Raw genomic sequence first — 17,618 nt, 5'->3', positions numbered from 1 at the left:
TTGGAGCTCCTTATTAATGAGATTCGTTGAATAGGAGGCTCCTCCTCGTTACCTGATTCATCGTAAGAAATAATAGGAGGATATTGGGAAGTCTCTTCCCTTTCATTAGTATTCTCTTCATCTTCTATTTCTTTTCTTTTCTTTATGTAGTTGGCAATATAAGGATTTTCAATACAATTCACCGCACAATACATATAAATTTCCTCTAGATCAAAATGAAGAACTCTATCAAGGGAAAATTTTGGAATATCCTTAGTTATACGTTTCATTTCTTCATAACCCAAGAGCAAACTAAGTTCGTTATGATGTGCAAGGGAAATCAAGTCATCACAATTTTTGGACATGATACGATCATGAAACAATTTGCATTGGATACTGAAATGATCATGTTCATTGCAAAGCTCACAAGTATGGCCAAGATAATTTAAATTTTCAGCACATTCATCTAGCCTTTCTTGCAACAATTTAGTTTATAAGTACTTTTGCCTCTTGCAATATCTATCTTCCCTATTTGGTGTGTACTTACAAACCCAATGTACTCCACACAAATTGACATGTTTATAGGAGACATTTTCATCATAACTAGTGCAATCATCATTAGTATCATGGATGTTCAAATAATTTGTACTAACAACATTGCAATCATGCTCATCATTCAAATATTTAGTGCCAAACATTTTATAGATTTCTTCTTCTAGCACTTGAGCACAATTATCCTTTCCATCATACTCACGAAAGATATTAAAAAGGTGAAGAGTATGTGTAACATCCCAAATTTTCAATTTGGAATATTATACATTAGATCATAAATGCATATCATATTTTATTTTGCATTTTGGTTGATCCTAGAAATTTCTACGCAACTCAAGGACCCACGGAGAGAGTTGGGGAATTCATTATTTTCATATTTGAGTTTTCTCAAATTATGAGAATAGGATCATTTGATTATATTATTTTATCATCAATTATTTCTATTACAAAAATATGAGAGAGGGAATAAAATGACTTTCCCAAAATAAAGAAATATTGAGGAGTTAATAATAAAATCAAATAAGATTTTATTTCGGAGTTTTTCGTTATTTTATTTGAATTTAGGAAAAATGTGCGTTTTTTCAAAATTTCATTTAGGCCCAAATAAATGTTCACCTTGTGCGGCTTGATTTTAGAAGCCCGGGAAAATTTATTTCGGGATTTTTGGAGTCCGTTTAGTATTTATTTTTATTTTTCTTTTGCGCGTAATTATTTAAAAAAACGAACCGACCTAACGGGCCGTGTCCGACCCGGACTCCTGGCCCGGTCGCCTTTATAAGCCGGGGGGGAGGCCCAGCCGAAGCCAAACCCTAGCCCCAGCCCCGAGTCGCCGCCCGCACGCGCCGCCGCCGCCCGCCGCCGCCTCGCCACCGCACACCGCCCGAGGTCACCTCGAAGTCTGCGCCGGTTTTTTTTTTCGAAAAACCGTTCGGTTTTTCCGTCGGTTTTTTTTAGTTTCGGTTTTTTTAATAGATCAGTTTTTCCGATTTATTTAATTAGCGAGCGTTCGTCCGTTCGTTCATTTTAACGAACATTCATCGTTTTTCTTTTTTCTCGGATTAAATCCGCGATTTTTCTGATCGCGATTCCTGATCCGATTTTCTTTTTAGTATAACTTTTCGCTCGTTTATCGGAATCAGGCGATTCAAGCGCCTGGAGTTTCGTCTCGAAACCCTCTATCCGTTTAACCAACTTAAACAAGTTTTTGCTACTATAAAAATTGCCTTAGATCCAGATTGGTAGAACGAAGTTGATTTCTTTCGCCGTTTGACTTTCGTTGCTTCGTTCGATTTGATTCTTTTTGCCAACCGGAGTTCTTAAGTTGAATTTTCTGGTTAGATCTCTTATTTGACTTTTACCTGTGCATTAGATGAGTACTTATTGTATTCTTATTTGTTTGTTTGCGATAGAGTACCCGGAGTGCGCCGCCTGTTACTTCGAATCTCTAGGTTTCGCGGATCATCAGCAAGGCAAGTAACACTTTGATCATACCTTTTCTACTACCCAGTTTTATTGCATTAGATCAATCCTCAAACATTGCATGATTATGATCTAATTAAATTGTGGGATGGGAAGTAGTTGAGGTAGTACCTATTACCTGTTTTATTATCAAACCTTTGGGAGTTACTTCTACGTTTGCTTATTGTGCCATGATATGCTAGTAGACGTGGATTGGGTGAGTGATATCCATGACAGATGTGAGATTGTTAATTAATGGTTTATCTAAGGTGGCAACTTGAACACACATCTGGGTGGATTGAGGCACCTGGGTAATCCAGGACTTGCCTGTTTTCTTTTGGACCGCCACCCAGGCTCAAAGGGATCATGAGATTATTCATACTAGAAACTTCCGTGTGCAGCCACAAGCTATTATGGGATCTAGCATAGTTGACTAAGTCGTGTGAACTCTTACAGTGGTAGACTAGCAGATGTAGGGGATGTAGGTGGTACGGTCTACCCAATCGTAAGGTGCGAGCGCTTCTGAAAGACAATGTCTCGGTCATCCGTCTTCTCAAACACCATGTAGTGCGAGAAACCAAACGGAGGCAATCGAGTCTTGTGGGGAAAAGTGCGCAAACCTCTGCAGAGTGTATTAAACTAATCATGATTAGCCGTGTCCCCGGTTATGGACATCTTGAGTATCTAGTACCTAGATTATCATGTGAATCTCAACATGTTACTCTAAATTAATTTTGTTGGGTTTTGTTAATGATGATGCTTAATTGGGATTGAGAATGCTGTCAACCATTCTCAATGTTTAACAACTACCATGATAGTTAAATAAATTTATTCCTTTGCAGTAGGGAAAAATTGGCTTTACGCAAAACTGTAACCATAGAGCTTTCTACCAGCCAAATATGCATATAGTATAGCTGTTCCATTCCATTACTCTCTATGTGTTACATTGCCAGCATATTCCATGTGCTGACCCGTTTCGGGCTGCGACGTTAATGTTGCAGACTTTTCAGATAATGATTAAGGAGTTTTAGGTCGTGGTTCTATACTCAGTGATGCCGTTGGAGTTGATGGACTCACTTATCTTCCAAGCCTTCCGCTGTTATCATTATTAGATGGCCTTAAGCCATATTTATTGTAATAAGTTCTCTATTGAGACACTCGATGTAATAAGTGTGTGATTGCTACTCTGTTATAAATCCTCCGAGTACTGTGTGGTGTCAGCATTACTGATCCAGGGATGACACCGGAGCACAGAGATTGGACCGTTTGAGGTCTGGTCGCTACAGAGATGGTATCAGAGCACACGCTGGCTGTAGGACACGACCACTAAGCTAAAGACCTAGATCACTATTCATTCTCTTCTTTTCTGACCTCTCATCTTTTCTACTCTTTAGGATGGCGGATGCAAAGAACAAGTTCACGCAACCGGATGACGATACACCCTTTGGACGTCACTTGAAGGAAGTCACTAGATACCTGAACATAGGAGTATCAAGCTTCACCGGAATCTACAACGCCACATTACCTAAAGAAGAGCGCTGGATAATTCAAGTTCAAGTTCCAGGAAGGACGTTCATGCCAGTCACTGAGCCCATAGAGTTTTCTTTTGATGCACCAACTTGGAGTCTAGGAAAGAGCATGGCAGCTCACATCGCCATGCGACGCATTGGAGAAGTCTACCGCAATGATCTCAATGATACTATCTACCAGATTTGTGGGCGCCGAGATGAACAGTGGGAGATGATCAGCACCAGAAAGGATAGATCAATTGCAGCTTTTATCCAGGAATTAAACCAGCACATTCGACGACAGGAGAACCAGATGTGCGCCGACATGATAGATCTGAAGAAGGCTAAGACAAGAATCAAGGAACTGGAGGAAGAACTCAAGGCTACACGTGAAGATTATGAAGAAGAAATTGAAGTATTGGTGGAGAAGAATGACGAACTGATCAAGAAGATCGGGATATTTATGGGAGGCCCTACACCAGTAGATGAAGACGAAGAACCCAAGGAGATTCGCCCGGAAGACTACATCATCATCGACGACACCGACTCGGATCTAGATGATAGCGATGATAACTATGTTGATGAAGCCGGAGCAGATATCATGGAGTCTGCAACCGAAGAATATTTCTAGTAGACCACCTCATCAGTAGTAGTAGTCCACCATGTAAATATAGTAGTCCGAGCACTTTTGCGATAGTTAGATCGATTGTATGCCCTTGTTTGATTGAATGAGTGAATTGTTTGCTTTTGCCTCATGTGCATATGGGTAGTGTTTTCTCTTTAGACCCCCTCTATTCTTACATCTCATCTTTTCTAAACCCTCAGATGCCTCCAAGACGTGACCCCGGATTTACCTTCCCACCGGAGCTCACCCAGTTGATCCAGCAGCAGAATCAGGGGAACAACAACAACAACCCACCACCACCACCACCACCTGTTGATCACTTAGCCCGTTTTCTTAGGCTGAACCCGCCAGTGTTTTCCAGTAGCACCGAGCCAATAGTAGCAGATGATTGGCTCGGCAAGACAGCTAGAGAGTTGACCACAGCAGGATGCACAGATGCGGAGAAGGTGAACTTTGCCGCACATCAGCTTGAAGGACCCGCACCATCATGGTGGGAGAATTTCAAAGCCACTTTCCCTGTCGACACTGTCACATGGGACCAGTTTCAGCAGGCTTTTCGTATTGCCCATGTTTCAGCAGGAGCTATGGCTATGAAGAAGCGTGAGTTTCGCAACTTGCGCCAGGGAGGAAGGACAGTTGGCCAGTATGTGGAAGACTTTAGTAAGTTAGCACGTTATGCCCCAAATGATGTTGCTACGGATGCAGCTAAGCAGGAGAAATTTCTGGAAGGATTGAATGATGAGTTGAGCATGCAGTTGATGGTAGCAACCTTCAACAACTACCAGGAGTTGGTAGACCGTGCTCTTATGATTGAAGGCAAGCAGCAGCAAATTGAAAGTCGCAAGAGGAAGTATGCACAAGGAAAGTACAATTCAGGAGCTCAGCAGAAGCCACGTTTTACCCCTAGACCGGGAGGACATTTTCAGCATACCCATGGAGGAGGTAGCTCGCATAATCACAATGGCACCAGGAATGGTAATGGTAATGGAGGAAGCAACGGCCAGAATCGCACCAACCCATCAACCCCAGCCAAGAAAGACCTGAGCCAAGTCACTTGTTTTAAGCGTTCGAAGACCGGACATTATGCCAATGAATGTCCTGAATTACAAAATGGAAATAGCAATGGAAGCTCTGGGAAGAAGGCAAACCCTTTCAACAGGGGACAGGTGAACCACGTTAGTGTGGAGGAGGTTGAAGCTCAGCCTGATGCAGTAATAGGTAAGTTTTTGGTTAAGTCATTTACTGCACTCGTTCTTTTTGATACCGGTGCATCGCATTCATACATCTTAAGGGGATTTGTGGATAAGTATAACCTGTCAACCCAAGCCCTTAGGTCACCCATGTTAGTAACCTCGCCTGGAGCAGAATATATGGCTAGTCGATGGTGTGATCGGTTACCATTAAGGATTGGTAACTATGTTTTTCCCTCAGACCTAATAGTATTGGAATCCCAAGGATTGGATGTGATATTAGGCATGGATTGGTTATCAAAGTATGAAGGGAATATTGAATGTGCTAGTAAGTCAATTTTGCTTACCACACCAGAAGGGAGAAGGATCAAGTATGTATCCCGACATGTGCCAAAGAGGACTCAAGTAAATTGCTTAACAGGAGTTGTGCAGGAGGAAGTACCAGTAGTGAAGGATTCCCCTGATGTATTTCTAGAGGAGTTGCCAGGCATGCCACCGGATAGAGATATTGAGTTTTTGATTGAGCTATTGCCAGGCACAGGGCCAATATCGAAGAGACCATACAGGATGCCTGCAAAGGATTTGGTGGAAATTAAGAAACAGATTAAGGAGTTACTGGATAAAGGATATATTCGCCCAAGTTGGGGATCGCCAGTACCTCTAGTGGAGAAGAAGGATGGATCGTTAAGGATGGTTGTTGATTATCAAGGATTGAATGAAGTAACGATCAAGAACAAGTACCCACTACCAATGATCAATGATCTGTTTGATCGATTGCAAGGAGCTAAGGTATTTTCCAAGATCGATCTGCGATCAGGATACCACCAGTTGAAGATTCGAGAACAGGATATTCCTAAGACAGCTTTTACCACCAGGTATGGGCTGTACGAGTATACCGTTATGTCATTTGGTCTGACTAACGCACCTGCCTATTTTATGAACATGATGAACAAAGTGTTTATGGAGTTCTTAGATAAGTTCGTCGTGGTGTTCATTGATGATATCCTGGTTTACTCAAAGAATGAAGAGGAACATAAGGAACATTTGCGTTTGGTTCTTGGAAAGCTCAGAGAACATCAATTATATGCCAAGTTTAGTAAATGTGAATTTTGGTTGAAGGAAGTAGGATTCCTCGGACACGTTATATTCGGAGAAGGAATAGCAGTTGACCCCACTAAAGTTGATACCGTGACCAAGTGGGAAGCGCCAACAACAGTTGGAGAGATCCGGAGTTTTCTTGGACTCGCAGGATACTACCGGAGATTTATTGAGAATTTCTTAAAAATTGCGAAGCCTATGACGGAGTTGTTGAAGAAGGATACCAAGTTCATATGGACGGAGGAATGTGAGTCTAGTTTCCAGGAGTTGAAGAAACGTTTGGTTACTTCACCAGTGTTGATTTTGCCAGACCAGACCAGGAATTATGAGGTGTATTGCGATGCTTCACGTCGAGGACTTGGAGCAGTGCTTATGCAGGAAGGGAGAGTTGTTTCATATGCCTCACGACAACTGAAACCTCATGAGTTGAATTATGCTACGCATGATTTGGAGTTAGCAGCCGTAGTGCATGCACTGAAGACTTGGAGACATTTTCTCATTGGAAACCATTGTGAGGTGTACACGGACCATAAGAGTTTGAAATACATTTTCACATAGAAGGAGTTAAACCTCAGACAAAGGAGATGGTTGGAGCTCATCAAGGATTATGATATGAGATTGCATTACCATCCCAGAAAGGCTAATGTAGTAGCTCACGCATTAAGCCGTAAGAGCCATGTCAATACATTAATGACGGGAGAAATACCAATGGAGTTAGCAGAAAATCTTCGTGAACTATGTTTGGAAATAGTTCCGAGAGGCTATGTAGCAGCATTGGAGATTCAGTTAACTTTAATGGATAGAATCAGAGAAGCTCAGAAGACTGACAAAGAGATTGCCTCTATAAAGGAGAAACTTAGCAAAGGAAAGGCTAAGGGATTTCGTGAGGATGAGCACGATACCCTATGGTTTGAAGACCGTGTTTTCGTGCCCAATGACCCGGAGACCAGGAAGTTGATACTGCAAGAGGCACACGATTCACCATATTCAATTCACCCAGGAAATACCAAGATGTATTTGGATTTGAAGGATATTTTCTGGTGGACCGGAATGAAGAAGGATATTGTGGAGTATGTAGCAGTTTGTGATGTATGTCAGAGAGTAAAGGCAGAGCATCAGAAGCCAGCAGGATTGTTACAACCATTGCCGATACCCGAATGGAAGTGGGATAAGTTAGGCATGGATTTTATTACGGGATTACCCAGGACTCGTTCAGGCTATGACTCGATTTGGGTTGTAGTCGATCGATTGACAAAAGTAGCTCATTTCATCCCGGTAAAGACCACTTACACTAGTGCTAAGTTGGCAAAGATATACATGACCAGGATCGTATGTCTGCATGGAGTTCCGAGGAGTATCGTATCAGATAGAGGAACCCAGTTTACCTCAAAGTTCTGGAAGCAGTTGCACGAAACTTTGGGTACCAGGCTAGAATTCAGTACAGCTTTTCATCCACAGACATATGGATAGACCGAGAGAGTCAATCAAATTTTGGAGGATATGCTGAGAGCTTGTGCGCTAGATTATGGATCTAGTTGGGACGACAATTTGCCATATGCAGAGTTCTCTTACAACAACAGTTACCAAACCAGTTTAAAGATGGCCCCTTTCGAAGCTTTGTACGGAAGGAGGTGCAGGACACCGTTTTCATGGGATGAAGTTGGAGACCACCAGTTGTTTGGACCTGATTTGATTAAAGAGTCTGAACAGAAGGTGAAATTGATTCGCGATAGGCTCAAGGTAGCTCAGTCCAAACAGAAAAGTTATGCAGATTCTAAACACAAGGAGACTGTTTACGAAGTTGGAGAAAGAGCTTATCTTTGAGTATCTCCACTTCGGGGAACAAAGCATTTTGGGGTTAAAGGAAAGTTAGCGCCACGATTTGTAGGACCATATCGAGTTTTGGAGCATATGGGAGAAGTGGCCTACAAGTTGGAATTGCCCGAAGGATTGTCAGGAGTTCATGATGTGTTCCACGTTTCTCAGTTGAAGAAGTGCCACGCGGAGATGGCTGACATACCCTTGAGAGACACAATGCCATTGGAAACAATCCAGTTGGATAACAATTTGACCTATGAGGAGAAACCAGTTAAGATTCTCGAGTTTGCCAGTCGAGTCACTCGCAGCAAGGTTATCAAGTTTTGCAAAGTTGAGTGGAGCCACCACACGGAGGACGAAGCCACCTGGGAGCGAGAGGAAGATTTGCTCAAGGACCACCCTCACCTATTTTCTAGCCAACCCGAATCTCGAGGGCGAGATTCATCTTAAGGGGGGTAGGTTTGTAACATCCCAAAATTTCAATTTGGAATGTTATACATTAGATCATAAATGCATATCATATTTTATTTTGCATTTTGGTTGATCCTAGAAATTTCTACGCAACTCAAGGACCTACGGAAAGAGTTGGGGAATTCATTATTTTCATATTTGAGTTTTCTCAAATTATGAGAATAGGATCATTTGATTATATTATTCTATCATCAATTATTTCTATTACAAAAATATGAGAGAGGGAATAAAATGACTTTCCCAAAATAAAGAAATATTGAGGAGTTAATAATAAAATAAAATAAGATTTTATTTCGGAGTTTTTCGTTATTTTATTTGAATTTAGGAAAAATGTGCATTTTTCAAAATTTCATTTAGGCCCCAAATAAATGTTCACCTTGTGCGGCTTGATTTTACAAGCCCGGGAAAATTTATTTCGGGATTTTTGGAGTCCGTTTAGTATTTCTTTTTATTTTTCTTCTGCGCATAATTATTTTAAAAAAACGAACCGACCTAACGGGCCGTGTCCGACCCGGACTCCTGGCCTAGTCGCCTTTATAAGCCGGGGGGAGGCCCAGCCGAAGCCAAACCCTAGCCCCAGCCCCGAGCCGCCGCCCGCCGCTGCCGCCCGCCACCGCCTCGCCGCCGCACGCCACCCGAGGTCGCCTCGAAGTCCGTGTCGGTTTTTTTTTCATTTTTTTTTGAAAAACCGTTTGGTTTTTCCGTCGGTTTTCATCGGTTTTTTTAGTTTCGGTTTTTTAATTTTTTTAATAGATCGGTTTTTCCGATTTATTTAATTAGCGAGCGTTCGTCGTTCATTCGTTTTAAGGAACGTTTGTCGTTTTTCTTTTTTCTCGGATTAAATCCGTGATTTTTCTGATCGGGATTCCTGGTCCGATTTTCTTTTTAGTATAACTTTTCGCTCGTTTATCGGAATCAGGCGATTCAAGCGCCTGGAGTTTCGTCTCGAAACCCTCTATCTGTTTAACCAACTTAAACAAGTTTTTGCTACTGTAAAAATTGCCTTAGATCCAGATTGGTAGAACGAAGTTGATTTCTTTCGCCGTTTGACTTTCGTTGCTTCGTTCGATTTGATTCTTTTTGCCAACCGGAGTTCTTAAGTTGAATTTTCTGGTTAGATCTCTTATTCGACTTTTACCTGTGCATTAGATGAGTACTTATTGTATGCTTGTATGTTTGTTTGCGATAGAGTACCCGGAGTGCGCCGCCTGTTACTTCGAATCTCTAGGTTTCGCGGATCATCAGCAAGGCAAGTAACACTTTGATCATACCTTTTCTACTACCCAGTTTTATTGCATTAGATCAATACTCAAACATTGCATGATTAGGATCTAATTAAATTGTGGGATGGGAAGTAGTTGAGGTAGTACCTATTACCTGTTTTATTATCAAACCTTTGGGAGTTACTTCTATGTTTGCTTATTGTGCCATGCTATGCTAGTAGACGTGGATTGGGTGAGTGATATCCATGACAGATGTGAGATTGTTAATTAATGGTTTATCTCAGGTGGCAACTTGAACACACATCTGGGTGGATTGAGGCACCTGGGTAATCCAGGACTTGCCTGTTTCCTTTTGGACCGCCACCCAGGCTCAAAGGGATCATGAGATTATTCATACTAGAAACTTCCGTGTGCAGCCACAAGCTATTATGGGCTCTAGCATAGTTTACTAAGTCGTGAGAACTCTTATAGTGGTAGACTAGCATATGTAGGGGATGTAGGTGGTACGGTCTACCTGATCGTAAGGTGCGAGCGCTTCTGAAAGACTATGTCTCGGTCATCCGTCTTCTCAAACACCATGTAGTGCGAGAAACCAAACGGAGGCGATCGAGTCTTGTGAGGAAAAGTGCGCAAACCTCTGCAGATTGTATTAAACTAATCATGATTAGCCGTGTCCCCGGTTATGGACATCTTGAGTATCTAGTACCTGGATTATCATGTGAATCTCAACATGTTACTCTAAATTAATTTTGTTGGGTTTTGTTAATGATGATGCTTAATTGGGATTGAGAATGCTGTCAACCATTCTCAATGTTTAACAACTACCATGATAGTTAAATAAATTTATTCCTTTGCAGTAGGGAAAAATTGGCTTTACGCAAAACTGTAACCATAGAGCTTTCTACCAGCCAAATATGCATATAGTATAGCTGTTCCATTCCATTACTCTCTATGTGTTACATTGCCAGCATATTCCATGTGCTGACCCGTTTCGGGCTGCAACGTTAATGTTGCAGACTTTTCAGACAATGATTAAGGAGTTTTAGGTCGTGGTTCTATACTCAGTGATGCTGTTGGAGTTGATGGACTCACTTATCTTCCAAGCCTTCCGCTGTTATCGTTATTAGATGGCCTTAAGCCATATTTATTGTAATAAGTTCTCTATTGAGACACTCGATGTAATAAGTGTGTGATTGCTACTCTATTATAAATCCTCCGAGTACTGTGCGGTGTCAGCATTACTGATCCAGGGATGACACCAGAGCACAGAGATTGGACCGTTTGAGGTCTGGTCGCTACAGTATGAGACAAACTCAATTCCATTTTTTTTGTAATTTTCTTTTATAAACTAAACTAGTGATAAAACAAGAAACTAAAAGACTCGATTGCAAGATCTAAAGATATACCTTCGAGCGCTAACCTCCCCGGCAACGGCGCCAGAAAAGAGCTTGATGTCTACTACACAACCTTCTTCTTGTAGACGTTGTTGGGACTCCAAGTGCAGAGGTTTGTAGGACAGTAGCAAATTTCCCTCAAGTGGATGACCTAAGGTTTATCAATCCGTAGGAGGCGTAGGATGAAGATGGTCTCTCTCAAGCAACCCTGCAACCAAATAACAAAGAGTCTCTTGTGTCCCCAACACACCCAATACAATGGTAAATTGTATAGGTGCACTAGTTCGGCGAAGAGAGTGTGATACAAGTGGTATATGGATAGTAGATAAAGGTATTTGTAATCTGGAATTATAAAAACAGCAAGGTAACTAATGATAAAAGTGAGCGTAAACGGTATTGCAATGCGTTGAAAAGGCCTAGGGTTCATACTTTCTCTAGTGCAAGTTCCCTCAACAATAATAACATAATTGGATCATATAACTATCCCTCAACATGCAACAAAGAGTCAATCCAAAGTCACTAATAGCGGAGAACAAACGAAGAGATTATGGTAGGGTACGAAACCACCTCAAAGTTATTCTTTCCAATCAATCCGTTGGGTTATTTCTATAAGTGTCACAAACAGCCCTAGAGTTCGTACTAGAATAACACCTTAAGACACACATCAACCAAAACCCTAATGTCACCTAGATACTCCAATGTCACTTCAAGTATCCGTGGGTATGATTATATGATATGCATCACACAATCTCAGACTCATCTATTCAACCAACACATAGAACCTCAAAGAGTGCCCCAAAGTTTCTACTGGAGAATCACGACGGAAAGGGTGTGCCAACCCCTATGCATAGGTTCATGGGCGGAACCCGCAAATTGATCACCAAAACATACATCAAGTGAATCACGTGCGATCCCATTGTCACCACAGATACGCACGGCAAGACATACATCAAGTGTTCTCAAATCTTTAAAGACTCAATCTGATAAGATAACTTCAAAAGGAGAACTCAATCCATTACAAGAGAGTAGAGGGGGGAAGAAACATCATAGGATCCAAATATAATAGCAAAGCTCGCGATACATCAAGATCGTATCACCTCAAGAACATGAGAGAGAGATCAAACACATAGCTACTGGTACATACCCTCAGCCCCGAGGGATAACTACTCCCTCCTCGTCATGGAGAGCACCGGGATGATGAAGATTGCCACCGGAGAGGGATTGCCCCCTCCGGCGGGGTGCCAGAACGGGTCTAGATTAGCTTTCGGTGGCTACGGAGGCTTCTGGCGGCGGAACTCCCGATCTATTGTGCTCCCGGATGTTTTTAGGGTATATGGAGATATATAGGCAGAAGAAGTACGTCAGGGGAGCCACGAGGGGCCCACGAGGGTGGAGGGCGCGCCCAGGGGGTGGGATTATAGTTTGTTAGTTTTCAATGAAGTTTCTGATTCATACTTCACATTGTGAATAGATTGTTACTTTAGCATAAGAAATCATATGACAACATATATATATATGTTGTTCTAAGAATGATCATGATGCCCTCATGTTCGTATTTTATTTTATCGACACCTCTATCTCTAAACATGCACACATATTTTCGTTATCGGCTTCCGCTTGAGGACAAGCGAGGTCTAAGCTTGGGGGAGTTGATACGTCCATTTTGCATCATGCTTTTATATCGATATTTATTGCATTATGGGCTGTTATTACACATTATGTCACAATACTTATGCCTATTCTCTCTTGTTTTACAAGGTTTGCACGAAGAGGGAGAATGCCGGCACCTGGAATTCTGGGCTGGAAAAGGAGCAAATACTGGAGACCTATTCTGCACAACTCCAAAAGTCTTGAAACTCCACGGAAGTCAGTTTTGGAATATATAAAAAATATTGGGCGAAGAAAGCACCAAAGGGGGTCCACCCACCATGCACGAGGGTGGGGGCGCGCCCTACCCCTTGGGAACGTCCCCCTACCTCGTGGGCCCCCTAGCAGGCCTCCGGTGCCCATCTTTTGCTATATGAAGTCTTTTGTCCTGGAAAAAATCAGAAGGAAGCTTTCGGGACGAAGTGCCGCCGTCTCGAGGCGGAACGTGGCGAAACCAATCTAGGGCTCCGGCGGAGCTGTTCTACCGGGGAAACATCCCTCCGAGAGGGGAAAATCATCACCATCGATCCTCTCATCGGGAGGGGTTCAATCTCCATCAACATCTTCACTAGCACCATCTCTTCTCAAACCCTAGTTCATCTCTTGTATCTGATCTTTGTCTCAAAATCTCAGATTGGTACCTGTGGGTTGCTAGTAGTGTTGATTACTCCTTGTAGTTGATGCTAGTTGGTTTATTTGGTGGAAGATCATATGTTCAGATCCTTTATGCATATTAATACCCCTCTCATTATGAACATGAATATGATTTGTGAGTAGTTACGTTTGTTCCTGAGGACATGGGAGAAGTCTTGCTATAAGTAGTCATGTGAATTTGGTATTCGTTCGATATTTTGATGAGATGTATGTTGTCTTTCCTCTAGTGGTGTTATGTGAATGCCGACTACAAGACACATCACCATTATTTGGGCCTAGGGGAAGGCATTGGGAAGTAATAAGTAGATGATGGGTTGCTAGAGTGATAGAAGCTTAAACCCTAGTTTATGTGTTGCTTCGTAAGGGGCTGATTTGGATCCACATGTTTCATGCCATGGTTAGGTTTACCTTAATACTTCTTTTGTAGTTGCGTATGCTTGCAATAGGGGTTAATCATAAGTGGGATGCTTGTCCAAGGAAGGCAGTACCCAAGCACCGGTCCACCCACATATCAAATTATCAAAGTAACGAACGCGAATCATATGAGCGTGATGAAAACTAGCTTAACGATAATTCCCATGTGTCCTCGGGAGTGCTTTCCTTTATATAAGAGTTTGTTCAGGCTTGTCCTTTTCTACAAAAAGGATTGGGCCACCTTGCTGCACCTTGTTTACTTTTTTTTACTTGTTACCCGTTACAAATTACCTTATCACAAAACTATCTGTTACCGATAATTTCAGTGCTTGCAGAGAATACCTTGCTGAAAATCGCTTGTCATTTCCTTCTACTCCTCGTTGGGTTCGACACTCTTACTTATAGAAAGGATTAGAATAGATCCCCTATACTTGTGGGTTATCAGTCCCATGCAAGAAATGAGAATGAATTTCAAACACTAGGGCGCCGTTCATTGCCGACAAAACATTGAGATGCCTGGTTTTTAAATTATAGTAAATCCAAAACTTGTCTGAAATTCATGAAACTTGGCATGCTATCATGGAGCCGCACCAACATGTCGTGGTAAGTTTTTTGTCCCATTTGGGGCAGGTTTGGGTATATGCTTCTCACAAAGCAGAGCTTCTCACAACAAGCATTATGGTTTCGGTAGGGAACGCCCCACCTTTGGGGACGAAACGATATCCATTGCCTCTTATTGCTTTCAAAAATTTTCTCGTGTCGACATAGAACAACATGAGTGTTGTGTTATTTTTTGGGGTTTGTTTGTACATTTTTATGCATTAAGTGAGTTTTCAATGCATATATGTGCATAATTCAAATTTGAACCACATGCACATGCCCCAGTGCATATAAATTGGTTGGAAAATCAAATATGTGTCCTTGGGTGCATGCTTAGGTCCCATGCAAGAAATGGGAATGAATTTCAAACACCATGGCCCCGTTGATTGCCGGAAAAACATTGAGATGCATGGTTTTTAAATTCTAGTGAATCCAAAACTCGTATAAAATTCATGAAACTTGGCATGCTATCATGGAGCGGCATCAACATGCCGTGGTAAATTTTTTGTCCCATTTGGGGCAGGTTTGGGTATATACTTCTCACAAACCAGAGCTTCTCACAATAAGCATGATGGTTTCGGTAGGGAACCCCCACCTTTGGGGACGAAACGATATCCATTGCCTCTTATTTCTTTCAAAAAATTTCTCGTGTCAACATAGAACAACATGAGTGTTGTGTTATTTTTTGTGATTTTGGGGGGTTCGTTTGGACATTTTTATGCATTAAGTGTGTTTTCAATGCATTTACGTGCATAATTCAAATTTGAACTACATGCACATGCTCCAATGCATATAAATTGGTTGAAAAATCAAATCTGTGTCCTTGGGTGCATGCTTAGGTCCCATGCAAGAAACGGGAATGAATTTCAAATATCAGGCATCGTTGATTGCCGGCAAAACATTGAGATGCCTGGTTTTTAAATTCTAGTAAATCCAAAACTTGTCTGAAATTCATGAAACTTGGCATGCTATCATGGAGCGGCATCAACATGTTCTGGTATTTTTCGTGTCCATTTTGAGAGAAGGCGCACTCGAATAATGACAGCCAACAAAGACATTTTGAAAATAATAGCTGTCGCTTTAATATCTCAAACGTTTCTATAATTCAAACCGCGTGCGTTCGGTTAACCATTCACGTGACGCCATGTGTCTTGATTTTAATGGCTATAGGAGGTGCCATGTGGACAGCTGCTTGACTGAATGGGAGGCATGCGAGCGCAGTCCGGTGCGCAGGCTCACCGGGAAGTGTACAAACTGTTCAACGCAGGATCTGTTCATCTCTTCAACGCAAACGGTTCAGATTACGGTATGCAAATTAAAGCCAGACTTTGGCGCTAAGCCAAGAGACACTGCGATTTGTCAAAATATGCAGATAAAATCAATAGCACTATCTATTTTTTGCAACTAAAATTCAGTAATTAAGCATAGATTTCATTCATACTAGAGATTAAGCAGTTGTTCTCACCAGGAAGCGAGACAGCCTTGGACCACCGCCCGCCTCACTCCCACTGGTCTATATTAATGGCGCCACCGAGCGGCCGTGCCCCCCATCCTCGCCACACACACAATTCCTCTCTCTCCGCCCGCATCCTCGATGCCGCTTTGAGTCCTCAAAGCCGTCAGTGTACGAGGATGCCGCCGAAGCGCCCCATCGGAGGGAGTGGCGACGCCGGGGCTGCTGAAGCACCGGAGCATGGCGTGAATATGGAGACAGAGGTTTTCGTCCCTGCCGACAAGGTGGAGAACGAGGCTGCCGACAAGCGGAGGCGGGTCGAGAAAGAACCGCAAGCGACTCCAGCAGGCCTAGACTTCATCAATAACCTCCCCGATGATATCTTGATAGTCATCATATCCCTCCTCCCAATCAAATATCAGGTGAGGACAACCGCCCTTTCCTGGTGGTGGCGCATCCTATGGCTCCGCACCCCTGTCGACCTCCTCGATGCCCACAAGCTCTGCCATGGCTATCGCCAAAGCTTGGATGCGTTCTCCCAGATCCTCGGCAGTCACGATGGCCCAATCAAAGGCCTTATCACGGGCAAGTTCCATTCCAATGGCAAGGACCAAGCCAAGCTTGACGAGTGGTTCCAATCCCGCGCCATAGATCAGCTCGAGAAGCTAAGTTATAATGATGGTCATATGCACTTGCTGCCAACGTCCGCGCTCCGCTTCGCGCCCATGCTGCGCCTCGCCAAATTCATGAACTTCCATTCCCCCCCTTAATGACGCGCCTGCTCTTTTTCTACCACGACTAAAGCACCTCGACCTCGTCGCCGTCCGCATCCCAAAGGATGACATGGAGCGCCTGCTCCGCGGCTGTACTGCACTCGAGTTCCTTCGTCTTCAGGCGATGAATTGGTCGAGTACCTTGCACATCACCTCCAGGACTCTCCGGACTATTTATGTGTGTTGCTGGTGCTGCAACGAGAGATCACAAAAGGTGGACCACAATATGGTCATCCAGGACACACCTTCACTTGAGAGATTACTTCTAGTTGATCAACAAGGTCCAACAAGAATCAATGCCATTTTTGCGCCGAAATTGAAAGTGGTGGGCTACTCGTCTGTCAAATACTTCAACTTTCAGGTACAACAGTCACCTTATATACCTCTCCTTCTTGATATCAACGTTATTTCTAGTTTTGAAGATGTATGTTCGTCTGTCATCCAGCAAAGCTTCACCCAGACTCTGGGCACAGTGAAGGTCTTGGCACTAGAATCTGTCGGCCCTAACCTGGACCAAGTTATTAGTTGCCTGAGATGCTTTCCGTGCTTGAAGAAGTTGTATATCGAGGTGATGTTCCTTTCCTATTAAATGTTAACCATAAGGGAGTTCAATTTTTTGCACCTTTTCCCAAGTTTACAATGACAATGTGCTACAATTTCTGAAGGAATTTTGGAGGATTTTATGACATACACCCCCACCCCATATTGGCTTAGGGTTTGTATGTTCGTCTGTCAAGTGTTCAAAACTTCATGTAGGCACT

Source organism: Triticum urartu, chromosome 1A (genome assembly GCF_056163025.1).
Source record: "Triticum urartu cultivar PI428250 chromosome 1A, HENAU_Tu73, whole genome shotgun sequence".
NCBI lineage: Eukaryota > Viridiplantae > Streptophyta > Magnoliopsida > Poales > Poaceae > Triticum > Triticum urartu.
This window is presented reverse-complemented; position numbering follows the sequence as displayed.